Below are 27754 nucleotides of genomic sequence, written 5' to 3' on the forward strand. Positions count from 1 at the left end.
ACGCCGCCTGTCAGCTCATTTTTGCAAGTCGGCTACAGCTTCCGCCGCCCTTGCTGTGTTGCAGCAGCGTTTGCAGCTTCCGGCACACCGACTGGTGTGTGATGTCCCCACACGTTGGAACTCTACCCTCCACATGTTGCAAAGGATTTGTGAGCAGAAGAGAGCAGTTGTGGAGTACCAGCTGCAACAAGGCCGTCGATATTCAGGTCAGACTCCACACATAAGACCTCAGGAGTGGACCTGGATGTCTGACATATGTACCATCCTGACAAACTTTGAGGAGGCCACCAAGATGGTGAGTGGCGATGACGCCATCATTAGTGTCAGCATCCCACTTGTCTGTCTTTTGCAACGCTCTCTGCAGAGAATTAAAGAGGAGGCATTGCAGCCAGAGTATGATGAGATGGAACAAGAAGCCGTAGCGGGCGATTACACACAGCCCAGCCTCATCTCATCCCAATGTGCATTGGGGGACAATGAGGGAGAGGAGGAGGAGGAGGAAGAACAGGAGCTGCTATCATGCGTTGTAGATGGTAGTACCTGTACAAGTGTCATACCGTCGGTTCAGCGTGGGTGGCCTGAGGACAGGGGGGAGGAGGAAGAGGAGGAGGAGAGCATGGTCAGTCGTCATCTTGGTGAGGACACGGAAATCTTGCCCATTACCAGTCTGGCACGCATGGCTGACTTTATCTTACGCTGCCTTAACCGTGACCCTCGCGTTGTCAAAATGTTGGGTGACAGTCATTACTGGTTGGTGACACTTGTAGACCCCCGCTACAATGAGAACTTTCACTCTCTTATTCCTGAGGTGGAGAGGTCTACAAAAATGGGGCAGTACCAGAAGGCCCTTGCTGCAGAACTCTTAAAAAAATTCCCATCTGAACATGCTAGCGGCAGAGGTCACAGTTCGTTGCCCAACCAAGGCGTACAGGCGAGAGAGATGCAACTCCAATCCAGCAAAGGCAGGGGAACACTGTCAACGTTCTGGGACAGTTTTCTGACACCCACCCAGCTTACAGGCCCTGAGGCGCGGGGTACTCTCACAAGGAGTGGAAAGTTTCAAAAGATGGTGAGGGAGTACCTTGCCGACCGTACCAGCGTCCTCCGTGATTCCTCTGTGCCTTTTAATTATTGGGTATCCAAGCTGGACACTTGGAATGAACTCGCTCTGTACGCCTTGGAGGTCCTGGCCTGCCCTGCCGCTAGCGTGTTATCGGAGTGTGTTTTTAGTGCCGCTGGGGGAATTATAACTGATAAGCGCACTCGCCTGTCAACTGACAATGCTGACAAGCTGACCCTTATCAAAATGAACAAGGGCTGGATTGGGCCAGACTTCTCATCACCACCAAATGACAGCAGAGTAACATAAAGTCAAATCCACTGTGTTATTTCGGGAGGTGTATTCACATGCACCGCTTCACACCCACACATGGGTATACGCTTCCTCGTTTCGGCTGTTTTATCTTCTTCTCCTTATCCTCAGCCTCCACCACCACTATACCACCAGGGGGCCAGCATTGCAAGTTCCTCCGTCCTTATTTTTGGCAGCTTTTGCTTCCAAGGCATAAACAAATACTATGGGACTCCAACTCCCCAATAATGGGACTTATGTTTGTAATATGCTGTACTGCATGGCTCTTGTAAGGGGCATTGCAAGTTGCTCCGTCCTAATTTTTGGCAGCTTTTGCTTGGAAAGCATAAGCAAATACTATGGGAGACCCACTCCCCAATAATGGGACTTATGTTTGTAATATGCTGTACTGCATGGCTCTTGTAAGGGGCATTGCAACTTGCTCCATCCTAATTTTTGGCAGCTTTTGCTTGCAAGGCATAAGCAAATACTATGGGACACCCACTCCCCAATAATGGGACTTATGTTTGTAATATGCTGTACTGCATGGCTCTTGTAAGGGGCATTGCAAGTTGCTCCGTCCTAATTTTTGGCAGCTTTTGCTTGCAAGGCATAAGCAAATACTATGGGACACCCACTCCCCAATAATGGGACTTATGTTTGTAATATGCTGTACTGCATGGCTCTTGTAAGGGGCATTGCAACTTGCTCCGTCCTAATTTTTGGCAGCTTTTGCTCGCAAGGCATAAGCAAATACTATGGGAGACCCACTCCCCAATAATGGGACTTATGTTTGTAATATGCTGTACTGCATGGCTCTTGTAAGGGGCATTGCAAGTTGCTCCGTCCTAATTTTTGGCAGCTTTTGCTTGCAAGGCATAAGCAAATACTATGGGAGACCCACTCCCCAATAATGGGACTTATGTTTGTAATATGCTGTACTGCATGGCTCTTGTAAGGGGCATTGCAAGTTGCTCCGTCCTAATTTTTGGCAGCTTTTGCTTGCAAGGCATAAGCAAATACTATGGGCGACCCTCTCCCCAATAATGGGACTTATGTTTGTAATATGCTGTACTGCATGGCTCTTGTAAGGGGCATTGCAAGTTGCTCCGTCCTAATTTTTGGCAGCTTTTGCTTGCAAGGCATAAGCAAATACTATGGGAGACCCACTCCCCAATAATGGGACTTATGTTTGTAATATGCTGTACTGCATGTGACGCGCCCCCTGGGCCGTATATGTACACGTGTGTGGGATACCCGGTGCCGGGTCTCTGGGGTCTGTAGTCTCCGTGGCGGTGACCCGGTCCCGTGGCTCAGGCTGGTCAAACCAGTGGCAGTCTTTCTTAGGTTTTGAGGTTAATTGCCCGACTGCGCCACCCGTGGATTGCGGTCAGGGAGTACCACCGCTGCGAGGCAGACCGCTGAGGCTGGTGTTGTGTGCGCAGCAGAGAATGGGATAGCTCCCCACGGGAGGAGTATAGCCTCAGGGAAGTGAGTGTGGATGATGGGGGTGATGGTGCACGAGCGCAGCAGGAACGACTCAGAGTCTTTGCAGTGCAGTTCAGGGTCTTTACTGATGATTATAAGGTAGACCCTCCCGGGAGTACTGGCTAGCATAAGAGGCCTGGTCAGTCTGTGAGCAAGCAGGAGTTCCCCTGGCCAGGTGGAGTTGTAGGCCTCCCCGTCTGTCTGCACTCTTCCTGGCTACCTTGCTGTAAGCAGGTAGAAGTAGCCCACGTCCCTGAGTGTACCGTGTAGTGCTCACCCATATGGATGGTTACTTGGGGCCTTCTGTTAGCCTCCGCTCCACGACGGCGGTGCTGGTCCCTTGCTTGTGACTGAGCCTCCGGGCTTCTATGGCCAGAGGACCTGAAATCCCCTGCCGGCTGGTTTCTGCTGCTGGATATATAAGTCCTCACAGCCTCGGACTCCTGTGTTCGGTTCCTATTGTCTTCTGCCAGGGCGAGCTCTGCTCAGCTTCCAGCCCCTGGTCTTTAGCTCCTAGCTCCTACAGAGCTCCTTGCTTTTACGTTCCCTTGCTCTCACTCTTACTCTGACTGTTCTCTGTTCTCTGACTCACTCAACCCCGCCCCAGATCCAGTTTATAAGGGCAGAATTCTCCCCTCCCAGGACTGGGGCAGGAGGATGTTGCATGTTTAAGGGATCCTGACCAGGAAACCTCCCACTTGCTCTCCGACGTAATATCTCTATTACTGTGGTGACCAGACCCCTGGGGTGCCACACATGGCTCTTGTAAGGAGCATTGCAGTTCCTCATAATTTTTGGAAAGCCTTCCATTCACTGCTTAGGCCAACAGTGCACAGGAGACCCAGTTGCTATAAATGGAAAAAAAGGTTTAGTTAACGCCCTCTGACCTCCATGTCATTTCCAAGGGGCGTTGGAGTGCCTCGAAATTTTTGATAGGCATTGCACTCACTGTATGCCCTATAACTGTGTAGCCGAACCGCTTCTTTTGTTACAGAAACATATCCTACAAGACTTATCTGGTTGACTGGCCTGATATTGATGTGAATGGTCCCTGTTCCTCCTGCTCTTTCTCCTTTGCCACTACCTCATCCATCATTTATCACCTGAAGCTTTGTTTTAACGGGAGTCATAGAACTTGGATAGTAGCAGGAAAACATCCAGCAATCCTCGGAGGAGGTAGGATATGGGCCAAAACGCTGACCACCTCAGGCCTAGCCGCTACTACATACATGCGCTTGCATTACAACAAAACAAAGCAGATGCTAACTTCTATCATCCTCATCATGCTCCTCACCTTGGCACTCTCAACTCCCCTGATGGAGAAGCCAGGGCCCACCGGAGGAGTCTGATAGTCCGGTGGGCTCGGCCAATGCTGCCCTAAAGCAGGCCAGGCTAAGAAAAGTGTGGGAAAGGTTACCGGGACAAATAGGGGTGGCTGGGGACCGAGTATGAACACCCGGCCACCCCCTGGAGGCTGGGGAGCAAGCGGGGACACCCGGCCACCAGGCGGCTGGGGACTGAGTATGGATACCAGGCCGCCGACACAGCCATGGCGTGGTGGCCAGATTCCGCCTCCACATGCCTAAAAGGCCCAATTTCAAGTTCAAGCAAGCAAGCAGTATGGTATTGCTGCCTGGGGGTGGGTGGGTGGCAGGCTGCATACTTGCGCTTGTATTGCAAGGAATGGGGAAGGTACAATTGAACACTGCCCTGGGACAAGGACTTGCACGGGGATAGTTGCAAGTCTGCATCTTCTGATGCGGCAAGGATCACTTATGATGGGCACACTTTTAGACAGTGACCTGGGAGTCAGAGATGCTTCCAGGGGTCTTCCCCATGCTGTTCCCATGTCTTTTCAGCACTTTATGCATGTGTCACACAGCACATGGCCAGATAAGGTTGTAAAATGTTAAAATGACATTTCCCGGTGAATGCATTTGTCATAGTTGAAAGCAATACAAAAGTGCAAAAACGCATAAAAAATGCTACTTGTGAACATAGCCGAAGGTGTGGAGGAGTATTTTTGTTTTTGGTCATTTATTTTAACTTATACACAAGTCTTTTCCCTGGAAAGGATGTTCCTTAACATATTTCACAGGAAAAAAGTTTCACTTTCGTTTTTGAACGTTTTATTGTGAGCCCGTAAAAGTGGCTTAATACCTCTGACCACGTTGTTGACAGCAGTGACCTGGGGGTCAGAAATGCTTCCTGGGGCGATCCCCATGCTGTCCCCATGTCATTTGAGCACTGTCACTATCATTTTGGGCACTTGTTAGGCTTTTAAAAGGCTGCCGGGGGTGCCACCGCAAAAATGCTCGAGTCTCCCATAGACTAACATTGGGCTCGTTGCTCGGGTCGAGCACCCGAGTATCACGGCGAGCTCGGCCCGAGCTTCGAGCACCCGAGCATTTTAGTGCTCGCTCAACACTACTTCTAAATTGTCTCATTTTTAACTTTAAGACATTGAGATGTTTAATATAAAGTAAGATTCCTTTAAGGCACGGCTCGTCTTTTCACGGTTTTTAGTGCCGTATCTTCATTGATGAGAAATGTAATTTCTATGAACTGTATTACGGTTGTAGATATCATTAAATACAAGAAAAGGGACGACCGGGGACTAAATCTTTCTAAAATAAGGAAGCCGCCTGCTTTGCATAACCAGCAACGAGAGATCTGGCGTCGGAGCGGAGCCCAACAGCCTGGCGTCTGGCAAGGGACCAAAGTGCCGAAGACACAAATATCTGCACTCGCTGCCTCTCCCCCCAACATCAACACTTTCTACATTTCTCTAATTAGTGATTTTAATTAGAATTTCGCTGTTTTTTTAGTGCTATGTGGAGATGGTAACAGATCTGCCAATGAGAAACGGGAGCAGAAAACGGTTTTTAATGGTTACTGCAGCTTCAATTGGTTTAACCTTTTCTCTTCTTGAATATGTGTTGTGAAATTCTATTTGTCAGGCATCTTATAGTCCACGAAATTTCTTCAGCTTTAATATATGGTAACATGGGGTTAAATATAGGGGGTATGTAAAAGGGGGCGGTACATATAAGGGGTGCAGAGGCAGTGGGCATAGCTGAGCCCTGGAGCCAGAAAGTCCCTTTGACTCATGTCAGAAAACCCAATGGGCACTTGCCAACTTTGTGTGATGGCCTTGAGTGATGATGCCCTTTACAGACCACACCACACTTTACGCCCACTTCCCACTCAGTTTTCTGCGCTATGACCCTTCCACTATTTCCCACCTCCTTTCATGGAGCATCCATCCGAGTGGGCCACTCCGGCCGGCCGATGCGGTCACGGTACTGATGCACGGCGGTCCGAGTGCTGGTCAAGTCCGACCCTGGGCGCGCCTGTCTCTGTCAACTGCGGGGCTAATAATAAAATAATTAAAAGGTTTGTGACACCAGTTGGGATGTCCAGCCTGGTATGGCCAGGCACTGATGAAGGTCCCTGGGAGTTAGGTGGTGATGAGCAGTGCCAGATGATTAACCCTTCCCAACCAGGGCTGGCTCCCAAGGGAGTTGGAACAGGAATGGTGCAGCAGAGAATAATCAGCTTTAGATGGGGTGATAATCAGTTTGTATCTTTTACTGAAGTTCTGCAAACAGTTCCAGAAGATTCCATACAACTCACACAAAGGGTTATAGTTTGACCTGCACGGTGAGGCTCCAGTTTCTCTGCTGTGCTAATTATATCTCTGGTGAAATATTTCTTGGACCCCAGGAATCCAGGATAGACAGGTACTGGATCCGTGATCCCTTCCAGCGAGCAGGCAACGTGAGTCCCATCAGAACACTTATTTTCTCTTGCAGCAGTGTCCCTAATTCTATGCAGCTGCTGAGCTCCTGGGCAAAGCACTTTACTGCTCGTTATATGAAGACCGAGCAGTCTCTCAGTTTACCACGGACTCTGGAAGTCTCTGTGGCTCTAGGGACTGATACCCTGTCCTTGAAGAGATCACGCTGCTCTTCTCTCCATCTGGACCTCCATGCTCCTACTTCTCCTTATATTACAACTTCTCTAGCACCTCCTCCCCCCCGAGGGATCGTGCACACTTCCTAGTTCAGGCAAAAGTGCATAATCCTCCAGTAAGTGATTGGGTACAATGTGTGGATGCAGTTTCCCCAGCAGAGAAACCAGCCCTTACCATAGCTGGCAATACATTTAAAAGTATATAAGACATGCAGGCATTTTGTGGTGCTACAGACAAGGGTGCCACACCAGTATCATACACAAGAAGCCATCCAGAAGCACTGCATTTTGGGATGCTTTGTGGCACACTGGAGATTTGCTATCTCCTCCAGGTGTCTGGGACATCTCCTTTTTCCCTTAGCCTCCTGGACATTCCAGGGACAAGTATGGATTTTGCATTAGGACCCAAGACCCTACCACCTCTGCGGATAATTGGTTTAGGGGTCGTTGATAGAGACTAGAGGGGAAAATGAAGACCATGTGCTTGGTTTAGGGTGTTAATACTGGACTTCATAATAGGAGCTTGAGATCAGGCCATAGATAAAAAGAGAGGTCCTCAAAGCTTGCAATGCAACCAGGCTTCTGTCTTCTATATCTGCCACTGGTTTCCTTCCAAATGGGTTTCCTATCAATGTGGAGCGGGAGAAAATTGAAGAATTGTCATAGGCTATGCATAGCTGTCATAGAGTAGATAAGGCAGACACTATACCAAGGTGTTCTTCATGGAGATCTCCAAGGTTTCTGGCTTTTCTCTGTCCAGTAGTTTGAATACTATTCTAGAGATCCATAAGCTTAGTTCCTTATTATTTGACATCTTATCCCATGTTACTGTCACGCAAGGTGAGTGAAGGAACAAGTGTACAACAACAGGAAGAGGGGGAAGGGAGCCCAACAAGTATGGAAAGGGGGAGTGGAGACCCCTAGGCAGATCTAATATCACCCTGACTACCCTATCATTGCTATATAAAGTAGGTTCCGCAGCTATCGCCGAGCAGGAAACCTAATCCCTGACTGCCCCTAACAATAGGCCCTAGGTAGGGAGGGGACGGGGTGAACACTAGGTAAACAAACAAAGGAAATACACTTAGCTTGAGAAGACACCAGAGAGATAATGCCAACTGTTCTCCAAGGAAAGTAAGAAGAAACTAGCCGACTACTAGTACTCCAGGCAAGGACAGAGAAACATAGAACTATCACCGGCGACTCTCTGGAGACACAGAGTTTTTAACTACCAAGCAAGGGTGTGTCAATTAGCAGCAGAAGGTGGAGGTTGCTGCTGGGTCTTAAAGGAAGCAGGATATCACTATACTACAGAGATAAGAGGATCAAGAAGGCGTCTGCAATGCCAAGCGGAGGACCTTCTACAGCCGGAACCAGAGCGACTGTCTGTCACACTTGATACACCCGTGACAGTACCCCCCCTTCTACGAGTGGCCTCAGGACACTCAGGACCAGGTTTCTCAGGATGAGAGGTTTGGAACGAACGAACCAGCCTAGGCGCATTCACGTCTAATGCTGAAACCCACATCCTTTCCTCTGGACCATAATCCCTCCAGCGCACCAAGTACTGTAGGGAACGACGCTGGAGACTAGAATCCACAATCCTCGAAATTTGAAACTCCAAATTACCATCAACCATGATTGAGGGTGGTGGCAGGGGAGAGGACTCAAGAGGTTCTACATATTTCTTGAGCAGAGACCTGTGAAACACATTGTGGATCTTAAGGGCCTGAGGTAGCTCAAGACGGAAAGCTGCTGAGTTAATGATGAAGGTTATTTTATAGGGACCAATAAATCTAAGTCCCAGCTTCCAGGAAGGAACCTTCAACTTAATATTCCTGGTAGACAGTCACACAAAGTCATCCACACATAGGTCCGGTCCTGGCGAGCATTTCTTGTCAGCCATACGTTTGTACCTGTGTCCCATGATCATCAAATTACTCTGAACCCCTCCCCACCCCCGCCACATAGAGGAGAGCGACGAAGCAAAACGTTCCTCCTCAAGAACTCCCAAAGCCCCTCCCCCACTAAAAGTACCAAACTGTGGATGGAAACCGTATGCATCAAAGAAGGGTGACCTGCCGGTAGATTCTTGGCGATGATTATTAATAGCAAACTCAGCCAGCGGTAAGTAAGATGCCCAATCCTCCTGGTTCATCGGAGACAAAACACCTGAGGTAAGTCTCTAAATTCAGATTAATGAGCTTGGTCTGTCCACTCGACTGAGGATGGAAGGCAGAGGAAAAGGACAGCTGCACCCCCAGTCGAGTACAGAAAGCTTTCCAGAACTTAGAAACAAACTGGGTACCCCGATCTGACACCACATTGGAGGGAACCCCGTGAAGCTTCATGAGTCAAGGTTTCTGGCTTTTCTCTGTCCAGTATTTTGTATACTATTCTAGAGATCCATAAGCTTAATTCTTTATTATTTGACATCTTATCCCACGTTACTGTCACGCAAGGTGAGAGAAGGAACAAATGTACAACAACGGGAAGAGGGGGAAGGGAGCCCAACAACTAGATAAAGGGGGAGTGGAGACCCCTAGGCAGATCTAATATCACCCTGACTACCCTATCGTCCCTATATAGGTTCCGCAGCTATCGCCGAGCAGGAAACCTAATCCCTCAATGTCCCTAGAGCTAGGCCCTAGGTAGGGAGGGGACGGGGTGAACACTACTCAGGCCCCATTGTAACTTAAGACAACAAGGTAAACAAAGGGGATACATTTAGCTTGAGAAGACACCAGAGAGATAATGCCAACTGTCCTCCAAGGAAAGTAAGAAGAAGCTAGCCGACTACTAGTACTCCAGGCAAGGACAGAGGAACATAGAACTATCACCGGCAACTCTCTGGAGACACAGAGTTTTCAACTACCAAGCAAGGGTGTGTCAATTAGCAGCAGAAGGTGGAGGTTGCTGCTGAGTCCTAAAGGAAGAAGGATATCACTAAACTGCAGAGATGAGTGGGTCAAGAAGGCGTCTGCAATGCCAAGCGCAGTGACCTTCTACAGCCGGATCCAGAGCGACTGTCTGTCACACTTGATACACCCGTAACAGTTACCTTCTGTCCCAGGTGTCCAGAGTTTATTCGGTATTAATAGCTGATCCTTAAAGCTTATCTTATACTTACCAACTTTCATGGATCGGCATCCAGGATGCTTCGGATTGTGGGTCAAAGATTTTTTGTCATCCCCATTTCGTGGCCTCCATTGATTGTGCGATCATTGCCGATCTCCGAATGATCCTTTGGATGCCGGAGCTACGTCTGATGATGGAGCATCCAACACGCACATGAAACCTTCCGGGAGATTTGGGCAAAAGGTCTCTCCCTTTTCCTGGAGCCTCCTAGATATTAAGACAAGAGTTTGTTACAAGATAGAATGAAAGTCGTTGTCATGTGGCAGCTGCTCTTTTCTCGATTATGATAGAGCCACTTAATACTTCCTTCATAGCTGTCCCATGTCAATAGGGGAGAGGGGACTATACTCAGGGGGCAAGAAGTCTTCCAGCCATTGACTCCCATAATGTACCTGTCTTCCCTTAACATGAAGGTGGTAATGGGCTCACGTGCAGCCGGGAATGAGATATGTCCATCAATGATGAAGGTCAATTTATTCACAATTTTTCCACTAACCTCCATGACCTTACATTTTCTTGATTTGGTCCTACATGGCTCTTCTTTCCTTGAGCTCCCGGGCCCCAAAAAGCAAATGACCAACTGCTACTGTCTATAATGTAGGACTTAATTTAATTAATGTTTTACAATTACAGACAGATTGGCACGAAGATAAGCGGCTAGAGAGCCATGAATAAGGTGGTCTATGGCTAGCAAAATGCTATCATCTAATCAGGGGCTAGCCCTAATCTTGTGATGGTGGGTTTTGTTCACTGGAACCCCCACATCCCATGTCTTACATTATATATCCTCACGTCTCCCCTTTAATATCCCCTGATCCCATCCAACGGTGTTTTACACCAGCCAATAACTGGAACGTCTGCTTTATTTCCATTTCAGCCTTGAGATAGTAAGTAAAGTAAAAATATAAAGCTGCAATCGGCTGATGGCGGAGAACAATCTATTCTGCGTGTTTCCGCTGTCTCCGAGAACCAGATAATATACTTTTCCATCGCCGCACTGAGATATGGTTCTGAGACGTAGAAAAACACAACCGGAGAGGAAGAAAGAAAATATTTCAGCTTATAAACTTCAGACTTCATTCACATGTGAGCATACGGCTTTCTCCGATGAAGAATGGAAAGTCCGACTAGTAAAGATGAGTGAATCTGCCAAAATCCACGTTCCGCAGATTCTCTCAAATTCGGCCAGAAAATTAGTCTTGCATCAAATGTATTAGATTAGAATCAAATTTTTTATGTTTTGAGGTCTCAGGACCCCAAAAGCCTAATAAACATATGGGCCATGAAGTGGTTAAAAACAGTAAAATACTCACACCTTACCCGCTAACTGTCCGTGCCGCCACAGCTACTGCCAGTTCTCCTTTGGCTTTCTCAAGTCATCTGCTCTTCTCTTGTCTCCTCTTCACTCTCCGCCGGTCCCTCCGGTGTCGGCTAAGCCTCGATACATACATCAGGACTTCATGACGTCAGAACGTGCATCAAGAACGTGTTGATAAAGATTGAAGAGCAGTCCAGCACCAAGCAGAGCTGTTGACCCCTTCCCAAACCATAAGAATACAGCAAAATGGCAGCCATTTTACTGGATTCACGCTAATTGAATTCCCAAAAATTCAGATTCACTAAAATCGATATACTGTATTTTTTGTTGGAAAATTCTAAACTAAATTAATTAGTTTAGAATTGATTTTCCCATCCTTTCTGTTTAGTAATTCATAGTTGGAGGTATTTTGAGACATATCTTGAGCCTCGCTCTTGAGCTGCTTTGACTCCTATAGATCATCTGTGATTGGTTGAGCTCCTCAGCAAGCGTTCAATTTCCCTACAATGCCACCACAGGCTAAAATTCAGTACTACACATTGCTTATTGAAACCAATGTGTTGTCTGTGTAATGCATGGACATGCTGGGACCTTTCTATGCTCTTTGCGGCCATTCTTCACTCTGGCTTATAGATGAAGACCCTGAGCAGGAGACGGTACCCCCCCCCCCATCAACTCTAAATTCCTCAAGAATACATTTTACATTTTTTAATTAGTTGAATTCTTATGTACAAGTGGCATGTAATTTTTCAATCCTAATATGTATATTTTGGTATTTTGATGGTTTTGCATATGACATTACCTTTTCCCTGACTGCAGTTCCCCCCGGTCCATCGTTGCATCATCCACGGATGCATGAAACCATAGGCATCGTCTGCAGTACAGAATACAATCCCATGAATGACTTGTCTGACGAATAATGAACTACAGACACAATGCACTGCCATGGTAACAACGCTCCATGTATTTTAGGCGAATTCTACAGCTATTCTCTGGTAACACTGATCGTTCTGCGCAGACTTACAGCGTCATGGGAAATGTTACTAGAACAATGGTTAATTATGGCTCCTCCACGTGTGACACGGCGCTGACGATGCTACGTCTGAGAACAAACTAATGGAAGTAGCATGGGGTGTGAGAACAATTGCAACGGCGTTTGTAAATTGGTCAGGATGTGCAGATTGTGCCGACACAGAGATAAGACACTAGCTTGCAGATAGCAGTAGGAAAATCTTTGCACCGCTGCATATAAGATTGAGGTACTATGCATGGAGACGCGAGGAGTGATGAGTGATATCAGCCATTATTGAATCGAGGGGCGTAACTAGAGTGATTGGTCCTGGTGAAAAATGTGGACCTGGGTCCCCACCTGCATGTTTGCCAGATGTATGGGCCCTTGTAGCGTTCCTGAGCCTGTGGAGACGTAGGTAATAATATCCCTTTTCCTGTAACAATGTCCTCGAGCATAGTCTTTTCCTAAAATAATCTCCCCCATCCTAAGCCCCTACTTATAATAATGTCCCCTTTCCTGGCCCCTTTCTGTAATAATGTCCCCCATCCTGGTCCCTTCCTGTAATAAAGTCCTCATCGTGGACCCATTTTAGTACTAATTTCCTCCATCCTGGGCCCCTTCCTGGTATAATGTCCTCTCTATCCTGACCCCTTCCAGGTATAATGTCCCCAATCATGGCCCCCTTACTGTTATAATATCCTTCATCCTGGGCCCCTTCTAGCAATAATGTCCTCTTCTCAAACAAATACAAAAAAAATAAAGATTCTTCTTTCTTACCTCTAATCCCACGATGTGCGGCATCCTCTACTATAGTTGGCACACAATCTGACTTTGGCGTGCAAGCGATGGGCAGCTCATGGCGTCACTGCCATGTGCCGCCTGTGACTAGCACACAGACGTCAACTGCTGGCCTGTGATTGGTCGGCGGCGTGTATTGCAGTACAGGGAGCTGGTGGATCTTTGTGCCACAATGCATTTCAGCTTATTGTGCGTACTCAGATGCACATCCAGCTGAAATAGCTGCTGCCATCGGCGGGCCACCCCTCCAGCATGGGCCCGGTTGTGGTCACAACCTCTGCAACCGTGATTGCTACGCCCCCTGATTGGACCATTTATATAAGTCCGGCACTTGGGTGGGCCTGTACTCAATCTTCCACACCCCTGCTTAACTTTACATCCAATGACTGTCTATTTCCTGCCTTGGCAGATGACACACCCCCTGTGTAAGTGACGCACCCCCTGGGCCATATTCTTTTAGGGGGAATATCCGGAGCCGGATCAGATGGGGGTTGTAGTCTTCCGAGTGGCTGTGACCCGGTCCGTGCCCAGGGCGTCAAACTCAGTTGTATGTGGCAGTCCTACAGATGTTATTAAGTTCTTAATGTCGACTACGCCACCCGTTGTATTGCGGTCACTATGGCCGCCGCTGCAGCAGGGTCCGCTGAGGCTGATGATGTAGGTGCAGCTTGTGATGGTATAACCCCCAACGGGTGGGGTATAGCCTCAGGGGGTCAGGTGCAGAGGATGGGGGTTGTGGTGGTGCAGCATAGGTGTTAAATGAAGACAGAGTCGGGTTGTGCAGTTTAGGGTGTTTACTCACTGCTGATGTTCCGGTCACTCCAGCTTCAAGTGACCACCCGAGCCGTGCTGCGTCCACCAGGTCCTGGATCCAGCCAACCCCCAAACAAGTCCGGAGCGTGACCCTGAGCTCTCCTTCTGTCCCTTCCTCTGGCCGTCCCCACTAGTGATCCACCCAGGTCCAGCTCCCTCGGGCCTTCTGTTGGGAGACCCTTGGCCTTGGGTTCCCTGACCCTCCACGTGGTATGCCTTCGGGGTGGATGTGGTGGGTGGCCGTGGCAGACGCTGCCCACGGCCTCCGGTCTCTGGCTAGGGTGTGTTTTTGCCCCCACCAGCTTGGGTTCCGGTACCCTGATGCCAACTCTTCACCCGCTGATGGACTTTGGGTTCTCAGAGTTCCTTTTCTGTTTCCCCCTCTGGGTCTTTCTGGCTTTCTCCTCTCTCTCTCTCTGGGGCTGCTCTGCTCCTCTTCCTCTGCTCTGCTCTGACAAAAGGATGACAGACTGACCCTGTTCTTTGATGGTGCCCACCTTATATACACCCTCTATGTGTGAGCTCAGGTGTCCAGCACCCAATGAGCTCCTATCTTTACCCAGGCTGCTCCCCCTATCTGCCCCTACACTACTTGGGATGTTCCACCCCCCTCCCACTCCAGCCAGGAACAGACTCGGTCGTACCTGCACATTTCTAAGTGGGAGTACCGTCGGTCTGCTCCTCGGAAATGGGATGTGTGTAGTGCATGCAGCCTACCGAGCTCAGGTCCACACTCCATCCTTACCCGGGAGTGGAATATCACACCTCTGGGTTGAGGTGCAATACCCCTGTAGCAGCCGAATCCTCAGGGTGCTACATTCCCCCCTGGTAAATCACAGCACGTCCTCGGGCTGTAAGACATAAACAACACCAAAACATACAAAATTTTTTTCATATCAACAACATCGTATAAACATATAAAATAACATACATTAGCAGCAAAACATTCTTATAAAACATTCTCGTCGCCTCTGGCTCCTCCTCCGGTCACTGTGCAACGTGTGACCGGGTAAAGTGCGACAGTCTTTGGAACTCGTGGCTTTCCTATAAAACCGGTAGGGGGCGCTTTAGGACGCGCAACTATTTACAAGGGGTATGGCCGCTCTCAGTCCTCGGCCAGGTATTAGGGAGGAATGACCGCTCTCAGTCCTCGGTCAGTGGGATTTAGGGAAATACGGGTAACAGTTCACACTTGCTGGTCCCAACGGGGACTATATTAGCAGCAGTAACAGTTCACTGTGCCCCGACGGGCAAATATATACAGCTTCTACTCCGCTGTACTCAACGACGACGTCCTCCTGCTCTTTCTTTGTGGTTACCTTTTACTCTAGTTTCAGACCCGTCCGGGTCCTCTTGTTCTTCCTCCTCACACCGCAGCTCTTCCTCCGTCAGGCGATGCACATGGAGGGCGTAGGGACCTTTGGCACACTTGTGCCGGGTGAAGGTGACCTCGTCCCCGATGTAAAGGTCACGACCTCTGTGTCCCTCCGGTAGGTGGGACTCAACGTCTCTCCTGGTTACGAAGACGTCGCCTAGGGTGTGGTGGTCTCGGATGAAGCCCCACCCATGCTGCAGGTTAAACTTTATCACAGTCCCGGTGGTGCGGGGACTATGCGCTGCACGGGGGTCTCTCCTGGCCCGGCTCTTCTGCTCCGCGCTCCTTATCTGGGCTTGTTGTTCCCGGACCCGCCTCTCTCTCCGCTCCCTCTCAAAGTCCTCGAGCTGTTGGCGGCAGCACTCAGCACGCTCCGCTGCAGCTGCCCGAGTCTCCTGAGTGAACCCCATGAGATCTTCTCCGGTGGGGTCCCACTCAAACTGTGCCTCCTCCAGCGGGGGCGAGGTCCTCCTTGCGGGCTTCGGAACCGGAATCAGGGGCTCGTCTAGGGGTCTCTCTCTCCGGAGTCGGGGATGGTGGAACTCCGGTGGCCATATAAATGGCTGCCCATCCGGGCACGTGTGCTGGGCGTACAGGTCCTCTCCCAGATGCGGCACTCTTGGTCTTATGGGCGCGGTGGTGGTGGCGCCCGGGTTGCCCGGGCCTTGCGGCCAGGCCTGAGGTATCTGGAAGGTGAAGGGCACCGTAAGGACGGCGGCGCCCTGGGCTACTTGGCCCTGCGACCAGGCCGGGGGCTCCGCGGAGGTAGGGGGCGCTGTTGGTATTGCGGCGCCCGGGGGTACTAGGCCTTGCGACCAGGCTGGTGGTACTTCCTGCTTGGTCACGCTTGGGGTCGAGGCGTGTGACGTCACAGGGGTCGCGGCTCCCGTTTGAGGCCTAGTCTGCGGCGGTGACGTTGCAGCGACGGGCACGGCAGGATAGACTTCGGGCTCTGCGACGGGGAGCTGGGGCAGGTACACGGTTTCCCGGTTTGGGGTATAGACGTCCCCTTTACCTGCCTCCACTCGTTCGGCTCCCTTCTCGGCGCCGTCTCCGGCCTTCAGTCCTCCTGCGCCATCCTCAGAGGCGGTCTGTCTCCTCGTCTCGGGTGGCGTGCTCCGCTGACAGGTCTCGGTCTGCTGGGCCATCTCACGGCTCCACGCCGCCAACGTCTCTCGCTGCACCCGGGCCATCCTCCTTGCGAGGCCCTCCAGAGCGGTCTGTGCACACTCCCGGTCTCGGGGGAGCTGTGCTAGGACCTCCACTAGGCCTAGTGGGGTCGTTGTTTCCAGCAGGCTCCTGACCAACGGGTCGGTGCTGCTCTGCTCTCCTACAGTCGTCTCCAGCAGGCTCCTGGCCAACGGGCCGGTGCTGCTCTGCTCTCCCTCCTCTGTTTCTAGCAGGCTCCTGGCCAACGGGCCGGTGCTGCTCTGATTTCTCACCATCTCCGGGTAAGCTCCTCCGATATTCTTCTCCAGGCTTCTTGCCTCCGGGTGCGCTCGCTCTAGACTCCTCCAAGCGGCACCCATCTTTGTTCTCTCCTTTCGTCTCCTCCCACCTCGAGGGCGGTCCCGGGGCCACTTGGTGACTGTCAGCTCCAGGGGCTGTTCTTTCACGCTGACAGACACCTCTAGCATCACAGTCTCTGTTGGTGGGGGCGGTTTCCACTTTTGGCGCCATTTTCGGTCCTGGCCCACGATGGGAGGTGGCCTCTCGCCACCCTCTGGCACGCCCATAATGGCGTCCGCTCTTCCAAGGCGGGAAACCTTTGGAAATGGCGGGAATCGCTTCCCCTTGGCGGGAAACTCTGCAGATGGCGGGAAAACGCTGTTAATGGCGGACAACCGGCGGGAATCGACTGGTGATGGGGTCCGATGACGGGGACCCTCCGGAACCGGCAGGAGACTTCTTTTTGAGGTAAACTTGTACTTTTCTTCAGGCACGCAGTACCCGGGTGTTGCGGGCACGTGATCCTGCCGACTACGCCAAAGTTGACGCACCCCCTGGGCCATATTCTTTTAGGGGGAATATCCGGAGCCGGATCAGATGGGGGTTGTAGTCTTCCGAGTGGCTGTGACCCGGTCCGTGCCCAGGGCGTCAAACTCAGTTGTATGTGGCAGTCCTACAGATGTTATTAAGTTCTTAATGTCGACTACGCCACCCGTTGTATTGCGGTCACTATGGCCGCCGCTGCAGCAGGGTCCGCTGAGGCTGATGGTGTAGGTGCAGCTTGTGATGGTATAACCCCCAACGGGTGGGGTATAGCCTCAGGGGGTCAGGTGCAGAGGATGGGGGTTGTGGTGGTGCAGCATAGGTGTTAAATGAAGACAGAGTCGGGTTGTGCAGTTTAGGGTGTTTACTCACTGCTGATGTTCCGGTCACTCCAGCTTCAAGTGACCACCCGAGCCGTGCTGCGTCCACCAGGTCCTGGATCCAGCCAACCCCCAAACAAGTCCGGAGCGTGACCCTGAGCTCTCCTTCTGTCCCTTCCTCTGGCCGTCCCCACTAGTGATCCACCCAGGTCCAGCTCCCTCGGGCCTTCTGTTGGGAGACCCTTGGCCTTGGGTTCCCTGACCCTCCACGTGGTATGCCTTCGGGGTGGATGTGGTGGGTGGCCGTGGCAGACGCTGCCCACGGCCTCCGGTCTCTGGCTAGGGTGTGTTTTTGCCCCCACCAGCTTGGGTTCCGGTACCCTGATGCCAACTCTTCACCCGCTGATGGACTTTGGGTTCTCAGAGTTCCTTTTCTGTTTCCCCCTCTGGGTCTTTCTGGCTTTCTCCTCTCTCTCTCTCTGGGGCTGCTCTGCTCCTCTTCCTCTGCTCTGCTCTGACAAAAGGATGACAGACTGACCCTGTTCTTTGATGGTGCCCACCTTATATACACCCTCTATGTGTGAGCTCAGGTGTCCAGCACCCAATGAGCTCCTATCTTTACCCAGGCTGCTCCCCCTATCTGCCCCTACACTACTTGGGATGTTCCACCCCCCTCCCACTCCAGCCAGGAACAGACTCGGTCGTACCTGCACATTTCTAAGTGGGAGTACCGTCGGTCTGCTCCTCGGAAATGGGATGTGTGTAGTGCATGCAGCCTACCGAGCTCAGGTCCACACTCCATCCTTACCCGGGAGTGGAATATCACACCTCTGGGTTGAGGTGCAATACCCCTGTAGCAGCCGAATCCTCAGGGTGCTACATAAGCACAACCCATGAGGCTCCAAAAATAGTACAAATTACCCACTGACCCCAACCATAAAGTACTATGATGAGAAAACTCATTTTGGTCCATGAGGACAACATGAAAAAGAAAGTTATTTTGCGAGAAAAAAAAGTTTTGAACTTTCTGAAGTATGATTCGGTGTGATTTTTTGGGGGGCTCAGTGGTTGCACTGTTTCCCTGCAGCACTGACGTCCTGAGTTCAAACCTTATGAAGGACAATATCTGCATGGAGTTTGTATGTTCTTCCCATGTTTGAGGGTTTCCTCAGGGTACCCAGTTTCCTCCCACACTCCAAAAATATGCTGAGAGGTTTATTGGCTTTCTATAAAACCATTGGCCCTGGTTCTTGTTAGGGAATGATCTTACCTGTCTATGCTCCAACATCAACTGCCTCCAGTGTCAGGCACCACAACCCCCTCGCTGTGGACAACACTGATGGTGAGAGGAGGAGGTCGTGGTGCAATCGTTGGACTTCCCATCAGTTCCTTGGGATTGGGTGGTGCAAATACTGTATTGTGCACTGCTCTAGGGGGCTTATTTTTTGAGTTTGAGTTCTGACCTGGCTTCTATATCTTGATTGCTCTGCTCCAGTTCACACTTTGGTTGAGTTACTAGACTTCACCGTTTGCTGTTTTTATTATCATTCTGGCTCACCATGACCCATTGGACTCTCTAGTTCAGATGTGACTAGCTGGCATCTATATAGTCCACAGACACAATCCAGGGGAAGCTTTTGACAAATTTCCATACAGGGGTAAAAGAAGGAACACCGGAGTGTCCTTGGGACCTGCTACGGAGATTGGTTGGTTATTTGCGTTGACGACTTTGCTACAAATTATATATATATATATTTTTGGTTTTCTTGACTTTCATAGAGTATAAATCAGACTGAAGGCTGCAAATAAAAATACGATGCAATGGAAACTCATCCTGAGCTGGAACCTGGAAAGTAAGATCTGAAATCCGACTATAGTCCTACTGATGGGAATAAGGAGAGTTCTGGGAAATTCCTGCGTACTGTAATTGCTTTCTAACGCACAGAATGTGACGTGAGTGATAAGAGAGTCCGGAATAATGCTGTGGTAGAAATCCTCATATCTGCAGCATCAAGAAGTCCCGGGGAAGTCTTGAGATGAGCGAAGAAATGAATGGAGGCAGGTTCCCATCACAAAGTCATCAATTTATCCTGGAGCTTAGCTGCAGCGCGGGCGTTTCTGAAGCTCCGGGTGTGAGCACTTCCGTCTCGTCTGATAACTGCTGTCCTGGAAATGAGCTGCAGATGAGTTACAATAAAAAGTTGGAAAAATTATAAAAATATCTTTAATTTTGACCCTCGTCAGAGCTCCGGGTATGATCTCCGACCCATAGTTTATTACGGCCAGGCTCAGACAGAGCTGCTCCCATAGAGGCAGCGGAGTCCTGGTGAGCAGGGAACCCCAAGATCAGGGCAATCACAGGGAGTGCATCATGATTATAAAGGTGTATCGTACATAGGGGTTCATTAAAAATTCAGCTATCAGGTGCTGCAATAGGTTCACACGTTACATATCCTGCTATCAGGTGCTGCAATAGCTTCACACATTGCATATTCTGCTATCAGGTGCTGCAATAGGTTCACACGTTGCATATTCTGCTATCAGGTGCTGCAATAGCTTCACACATTGCATATTCTGCTATCAGGTGCTGCAATAGGTTCACACGTTGCATATTCTGCTATCAGGTGCTGCAATAGGTTCACATATTACATATCCTGCTATCAGGTGCTGCAATAGGTTCACACATTGCATATTCTGCTATTAGGTGCTGCAATAGGTTCACACGTTGCATATTCTGCAATCAGGTGCTGCAATAGGTTCACATGTTGGATATGCTGCTGTTAGGTGCTGCAATAGGTTCACATGTTGCATGTTCTGCTATCAGGTGCTGCAATAGGTTCACACGTTGCATATTCTGCTATCAGGTGCTGCAATAGGTTCACACGTTGCATATTCTGCTATCAGGTGCTGCAATAGGTTCACATGTTACATATCCTGCTATCAAGTGCTGCAATAGGTTCACATGTTGCATATTCTGCTATCAGGTGCTGCAGTAGGTTCACACGTTGCATATTCTGCTATCAGGTGCTGCAATAAATTCACACGTTGCATATTCTGCTATCAGGTGCTGCAATAGGTTTACATGTTACATATCCTGCTATCAGGTGCTGCAATAGGTTCACACTTTGCATATTCTGCTATCAGGTGCTGCAATAGCTTCACATGTTACATATTCTGCTATTAGGTGCTGCAATAGGTTCAGATGTTGCATATTCTGCTATCAGGTGCTGCAATAGGTTCACACGTTGCATATTCTGCTATCAGGTGCTGCAATAGCTTCACATGTTGCATATTCTGCTATCAGGTGCTGCAATAGGTTCACACGCTGCATATTCTGCTATCAGTTGCTGCAATAGGTTCACACGTTGCATATTCTGCTATCAGGTGCTGCAATAGGTTCACACGTTGCATATTCTGCTATCAGGTGCTGCAATAGGTTCACACGTTGCATATTCTGCTATCAGGTGCTGCAATAGCTTCACATGTTACATATCCTGCTATCAGGTGCTGCAATAGGTTCACATGTTGCATATTGTGCTATCAGGTGCTGCAATAGGTTCACACGTTGCATATTCTGCTATCAGGTGCTGCAATAGGTTCACACATTGCATATTCTGCTATCAGGTGCTGCAGTAGGTTCACATGTTGGATATCCTGCTGTTAGGTGCTGCAATAGGTTCACACGTTACATATCCTGCTATCAGGTGCTGCAATAGGTTCACACGTTACATATCCTGCTATCAGGTGCTGCAATAGGTTCACACGTTGGATATTCTGCTATGAGGGTGCTGCAATAGGTTCATATGTTGCATATTCTGCTATCAGGTGCTGCAATAGCTTCACATGTTGGATATCCTCCGATCAGGTGCTGCAATAGCTTCACATGCTGCATATTCTGCTATCAGGTGCTGCAATGGCTTCACATGTTACATATTCTGCTATCAGGTGCCGCAATAGTTTGACATGTTGCATATTGTGCTACCAGGTGCTGCAATAGGTTCACACGTTACATATTCTGCTATCAGGTGCTGCAGTAGGTTCACACGTTGCATATTCTGCTATCAGGTGCTGCAATAGGTTCACACGTTGCATATTCTGCTATCAGGTGCTGCAATAGGTTCACACATTGCATATTCTGCTATCAGGTGCTGCAGTAGGTTCACATGTTGGATATCCTGCTGTTAGGTGCTGCAATAGGTTCACACGTTACATATCCTGCTATCAGGTGCTGCAATAGGTTCACACGTTACATATCCTGCTATCAGGTGCTGCAATAGGTTCACACGTTGGATATTCTGCTATGAGGTGCTGCAATAGGTTCATATGTTGCATATTCTGCTATCAGGTGCTGCAATAGCTTCACATGTTGGATATCCTCCGATCAGGTGCTGCAATAGCTTCACATGCTGCATATTCTGCTATCAGGTGCTGCAATGGCTTCACATGTTACATATTCTGCTATCAGGTGCCGCAATAGTTTGACATGTTGCATATTGTGCTACCAGGTGCTGCAATAGGTTCACACGTTACATATTCTGCTATCAGGTGCTGCAGTAGGTTCACACGTTGCATATTCTGCTATCAGGTGCTGCAATAGGTTCACACGTTGCATATTCTGCTATCAGGTGCTGTAATAAGTTCACACTTTGCATATTCTGCTATCAGGTGCTGCAATAGGTTCACACGTTACATATTCTGCTATCAGGTACTGTATAGCAGTATTATCTAGACATGCCATAGCACTGTTATTAGATTTCTTTCCGTATGGAGCAGTTATGGTGTCGCTGTATGGCGGTATTGTTTGAAGACTGTATGGTGAATTATTTTAGTATCATTTGTTATTATTTGACCACTATATGGTGATATTATATGAACACTAGTGGAATAATTTTAGCACTATATAATGGTATTATTTGAGCACTGTATGGTGGTATTATTTTTTTCACTGCATAGTGTTATATTATTAAAGCATTATACTGTGGTATTATTAGAGCACTGTACTGGGTTGTAGACTTCATATTGTGATAATATTTAGTTACCATATGATGGTAATATTTGGCTATGTATGGCGTTATTATTTAAGAATACTGGTATTATTTAGGCTTTATATAGTAGCAATATTTAGTCAATGTATGGTGGTATTATGAAGGCTGAGTGTAGCAGTACTATTCAAGCATTTTATACTACCACTATATCAGCAAAGTATTGCTGCATTATTTGAGCACTGTGTGGTGGTATTATTTGAGCACTATATGTTGGTGTTTTATTAGCACTGTTTGGTGCTAGTATTTAAGCACTACTTGGTAGTAATATTTGAGCATTGTACAGTTATTTTTTAGCACAGTGTGATTACATTATTTGAGCATTGTGTAATGGTATTATATGAGCACAGAATGGTAGTTTTTGAACACTATATTATATTATTTGAGCACTGTGTGGTGGTATTATTTGAGTTTTGACAAGTGTTATTAATCAAGTACTGTATGATGATACTTTTGAGCACTGTATGGTGTTATTAATTGAACACCATTTTGTAGCCTTATTTGAGTGCTGTATATTGGTATTATATGAGAACAGTATGTTGTTATAAGATGAGCACAGAATGGTGGCTTTATTTGGACACTGCATGGTGGTATTATTTGAGCACTGTCTGGTGGTATTATTTGAGCACTGTATGGTGATATTATTTGAGCACTGTATGGTGATATTATTTGAGCACTGTAAGGTGATATTATTTGAGCTTTGTATGGTGATATTATTTGAGCACTGTCTGGTGGTATTATTTGAGCACTGTATGGTGATATTATTTGAGCATTGTATGGTGATATTATTTGAGCACTGTCTGGTGGTATTATTTGAGCACTGTCTGGTGGTATTATTTGAGCACTGTCTGGTAGTATATACATATTGTCTGACACTTCTAGTTAGTATCCAGTGCCTCGATTTTGCATAGTATGGCGGGGCACTGTAAAGATTTGTTATTTAGACAACTGAATGGAAGTCTTATAAGTGGTTTATAAAATGTCTTTAGCGGGTGCAGAAGATGCGCAGGATGTGGGATTTACTTATTAATAGTATTAATAAACAAAATAACAAAGATATAAATCTAATAAATTCTGCTTCTCCAGTTCTTGGTAGATCCAAGTGCAAATAATTCCTGGAATATTATCTGTGGGTAATCCTAGTGACATATGTTGACTATACTGTGAGATTTGCCACAGTGTTAGACCATCTGGAGGAATATAGAGTGTAGGAGTGCGGCAGCGATCAATAACTCTGCCTCCACTCTGCAGGAAAGTGAATTAACCCCTTCTGTATCAATAGAGACACTGTGTACTGGGAAGACTTCTATGTAGTGGAGATGTCATCTAAAATCACTAACTCTGAAAAACTACTAAAATTCATCTTGGTCAAAATGAGAAAATCTTCCAGCTCACTGAGAGATCAGATTACAGCTGCCTATTGAAATCTATAGAGAGGGGTAAGCAAGGAGGAAGGAGGAGAGAAGTAAGAAGAGGGTCACATACAGATCATGCTGCTGCCTTCTAGTAAGTGTTTATCTCACTCCAGGACTGGATTCACAGCTACACTACTCAGTACTGCTGCATGTTGTCATCTATGTTGATGATTCTTTCTAGTAATTGTTTATCTCACCCTAGAGCTGGATTCAGAGCTACACTGCACAGTACTGTTGTAGTATGCATTCCAGGTTGATGCTGCTTTCCAATAAGTGTTGATATCATGATAGAGCTGGATTTACTGCTACACTGCTCAGTACTGCTGAATAATGTCCTTCAATATGCTGTTTTTGCTTTCTAGTATTGTTTTTATCTCACTCCCAGTTCTGGATTCAAAGCTACACTTTTAAGTGCTGCAATATGATATCATCCATGCAGAAGTTTATTTATACACAGTGTTTATCTCACAACAAATACAGTGCTGGATTGTCAGCTACAATACTTAAGTCCTATTGTAATAAGTGTTTTACCCTACCCCGAGATGGATCCACAGCTATATTGCTCAGTAATGCTATACAAGCCCTTCTATACTGCTTCAGCTTTATAATCAGTATTTATCTCACCCCAGTGCTGGATTTACAGCTACACTGCTTAAGTGCTACTGTATAATGTCCTTGTAGACAGGCAGCAAGATATCATATGCTGCGGCTACGAATGACAAGTCTGGGACAGAGTGTACGGTATGTGTCACCTAGGTGCTCGGCCTCAGTGATATGAAGCCTGCAGAGAAGGCTCCGGCACTGATAGAGTGCAACAGATCAGCAATGGAGCAGGTTTCAGGAATGGCTGGTACAGATGGGCAGGACTGGTCATTTCCACAATCCAATCCGTCAGGTACAACTGGCTGAAAAGAGCAGCGGAGCTGCGTCAGTGTGGCTGGGAGTGGAGGTGTGAAGACCTCTGAGATTTACTGGTCTGAGAGCAAGAAGTAGAAAAGACCTCTGTGTACTGGTCTCACTAGCAGGGCCTATGTCTATGTCTATGGACGTTTTTTGTTTGTTTTTCCCATATGCCAGAGAAGGGATGTTTTACTGGAAGTATGACAGACTTAAATAAACCTTCCAGCTTGCATAAAGAACTGTTGTTGCCTGAGTGAACGCTACGCAACTGCCTGAAAGCGAGAGAACTCTCACGGTCCTCTGTGCTGCTGCATATTGTAGTGTTTTAGCCCCTCCTCCCTGAGCTGGATTCACAGCTACACTGCTCAGCACTTGCTGTAAAACATCCTCTATGCTGTATCTAACCATATCCTACAAAGAGACAGGAGAGCAGAAATCCCTCATGTTTGTGCGTGCTGCATATGGGAGACATCTCCACCCACTAGCCCAGAGACAACTGAACATTAGAAATGAAGACTGCTTTAAACTGAAGGATATAATGGACAGGAAAAAAAATGTTATTCTTCAAACACATGGAAGCTTATTCTGAAAAGGCACCAGAAAAGACAGGTATGCTTTAACATGCAATACCTTATAAAGCCAAAGGGCAAGAGTGGCGCTGTTTCTAGAGAAAGCAATGAGTGCATATTTAAGTGCTGCCTAGTATACTGGTCCTTTCTCTCCAAGTGTTTGCATTTTAAAGATAATATTGGAGGTAGGTTGCCCTCCTCTCCTGATTTCTGCAGGACATGCCCATCTGTAGGGCGCGGTTTTGGTCTACTTGAGGACGTAGAATGACAATGGCTGGATAAGACTGATCTCACATTGCAGATTGTAGGGGTGCCTATATATATATATATATATATATATATATATATATATACACAGTATATAACAACGCCTTGCACCATCCCTTTAATTCCTAGTATCAGGTTTATTTAAAATGTATCTTTTAGAATTCTTGCAACATTTTTTTTTAGATATTTGCAATAAATTTGCCGATTGTCGAAAACAATGAGACCAGATGTAACGTAAATCCAGAAATTACCACCCCGGCACATCCCATCAATAAAATCAGCAGCGTCTCCACGGAGACAAGGCCGACACGGTACCCCCGGTGACGTTTGTACGGCTCATCTGTTGCCATGGAAACAAATGGATGCCACAAAAAAAATAAAAATAAAGAAGAAGAAAATATTAATGATTCCCGAAGGAGACGACGCTTTGTAGCGTGATACCATTGGGGCGTCCGCACGGTTTTACACGAGGTGGCGGTTTGCATTGTAAAGGGAGGATTAACCCCTGGGTGACCGGATTGGACGTCACTGAGGGAATTTAAGATAAAATAATAGCGTTTTGGGGGGGTCACGAAAATGAGACACCGCGTCCTCCCCCTAAAAAAAAAAAAAAAAAAAAATGATAATAAAAGAGAGAGGGAAAAAAAATCTCCAATGAGAAGGGCGGTGAGGATAAAGTATTTCTATACGCTTGGTATGCAGGAGCGGGCCGTGCACGTCCTATAAATCATATTTATGGCTCACTATACTAATGAGAGCAGTAAAGAAGATTACAGAGAGCGGTGAGGTAATCCGGATCATCACATCGTACATGAAAACAAATTGCAAACACTTCATCATTTCAGGGATTATTTTTATTTGGATGCAAAAAATATAACGTCCCCTCCCCTCCCCCCATAGGAGATACGTAACGGGGAGAAATTAGAGGTATTAATATATTTTTTTAATTAAGATTCAACTAATTAAATTTAAGCATTAAAAATAAATCCGCATAATATATATATATATATACTGTATAGACAGCGCTCAGCATAAATGAGTACACCCCCTTGAAAATAAAAGTTTAATCAATATCTCACTGAGCGCAAGAACAATTTCCATAATTATTTTCTAACCCATAACATGACAGTAAGGTTAATAAAGTAACTTTCATTGCAAAATCTTCAGTGTTACTCAAATTAGTTGACTCAAAAAATAAGTACACCCCATATCAAAAAACTTCTATATCTAGTATTGTGCATGACTTCTATGATGTGTAAGGACGGCACCGAGTCTTTTGGGCCTGGAATGAACAAGTCGGCGACATATTGTAACATCCATCTTGGATGAAGAATGATGACAACTTGTATCACTCCCCATAGGTGTCCGGTTGGGTGAGATCAGGAGACACTTGGCCACTGAGTCACTTTCACCCTGATCTTCTTCAGAAATGCAACACGCGTGTTTTGTATCATGGTCATGTTGGAAAAGTGCTCATCTAGAATAGGAATGAACAGACTGAAATTTACATAATGAAATGAGAAAAGTCTGCAGCAGCACAGAGGATTTCAGAACAGGGGTGCACTGATCTTTAGGAGCCAATTCATTTGTGTAATGATGTTTGTAAGGGTAGAGCTGCATGTGATGGACGCTCAGTGTCATGCATGTGAGGAGGGGAGGGATACAGGTGGGATGGGGTGGTCACAATAGTCAGTCAGCTGCGCAGAGTATTTCAGGTGGGGAGTGTGCTGACTTTGTGCACACTGTGTGCAGAATTATTAGGCAAGTTGTATTTTAGAGGATTATTTTTATTATTGATCAACAGCTATGTTCTCAATCAACCCAAAAGACTCATAAATATCCAAGCTTAATATTTTTGGAAGTTGGGGTGTTTTTTTTTTTAGATTTGGCTATCTTAGGAGGATATCTGTTTGTGCAGGTAACTATTACTGTGCAGAATTATTAGACAACGTAATAAAAACCAAATATAATCCCATCTCAC

General features: G+C 47.4%; 1 long non-coding RNA gene across 1 annotated transcript in view; it reads right to left on the reverse strand.

Annotated features, from left to right (window-relative positions):
• Positions 1-9974: 9974 nt before the first annotated feature.
• The window catches only part of LOC141253104 (uncharacterized), an 89349-nt gene continuing 71569 nt past the window's right edge, over positions 9975-27754 (reverse strand). Inside the window, exon 4 of the long non-coding RNA XR_012314229.1 lies at positions 9975-10159. This is a non-coding gene — a long non-coding RNA (uncharacterized lncRNA). The remainder of the gene's footprint in view (positions 10160-27754) is intronic.

This window comes from Phyllobates terribilis, unplaced genomic scaffold (genome assembly GCF_046119375.1).
Source record: "Phyllobates terribilis strain yellow unplaced genomic scaffold, ASM4611937v1 Scaffold_2__4_contigs__length_985480577, whole genome shotgun sequence".
NCBI classification, from domain to species: domain Eukaryota; kingdom Metazoa; phylum Chordata; class Amphibia; order Anura; family Dendrobatidae; genus Phyllobates; species Phyllobates terribilis.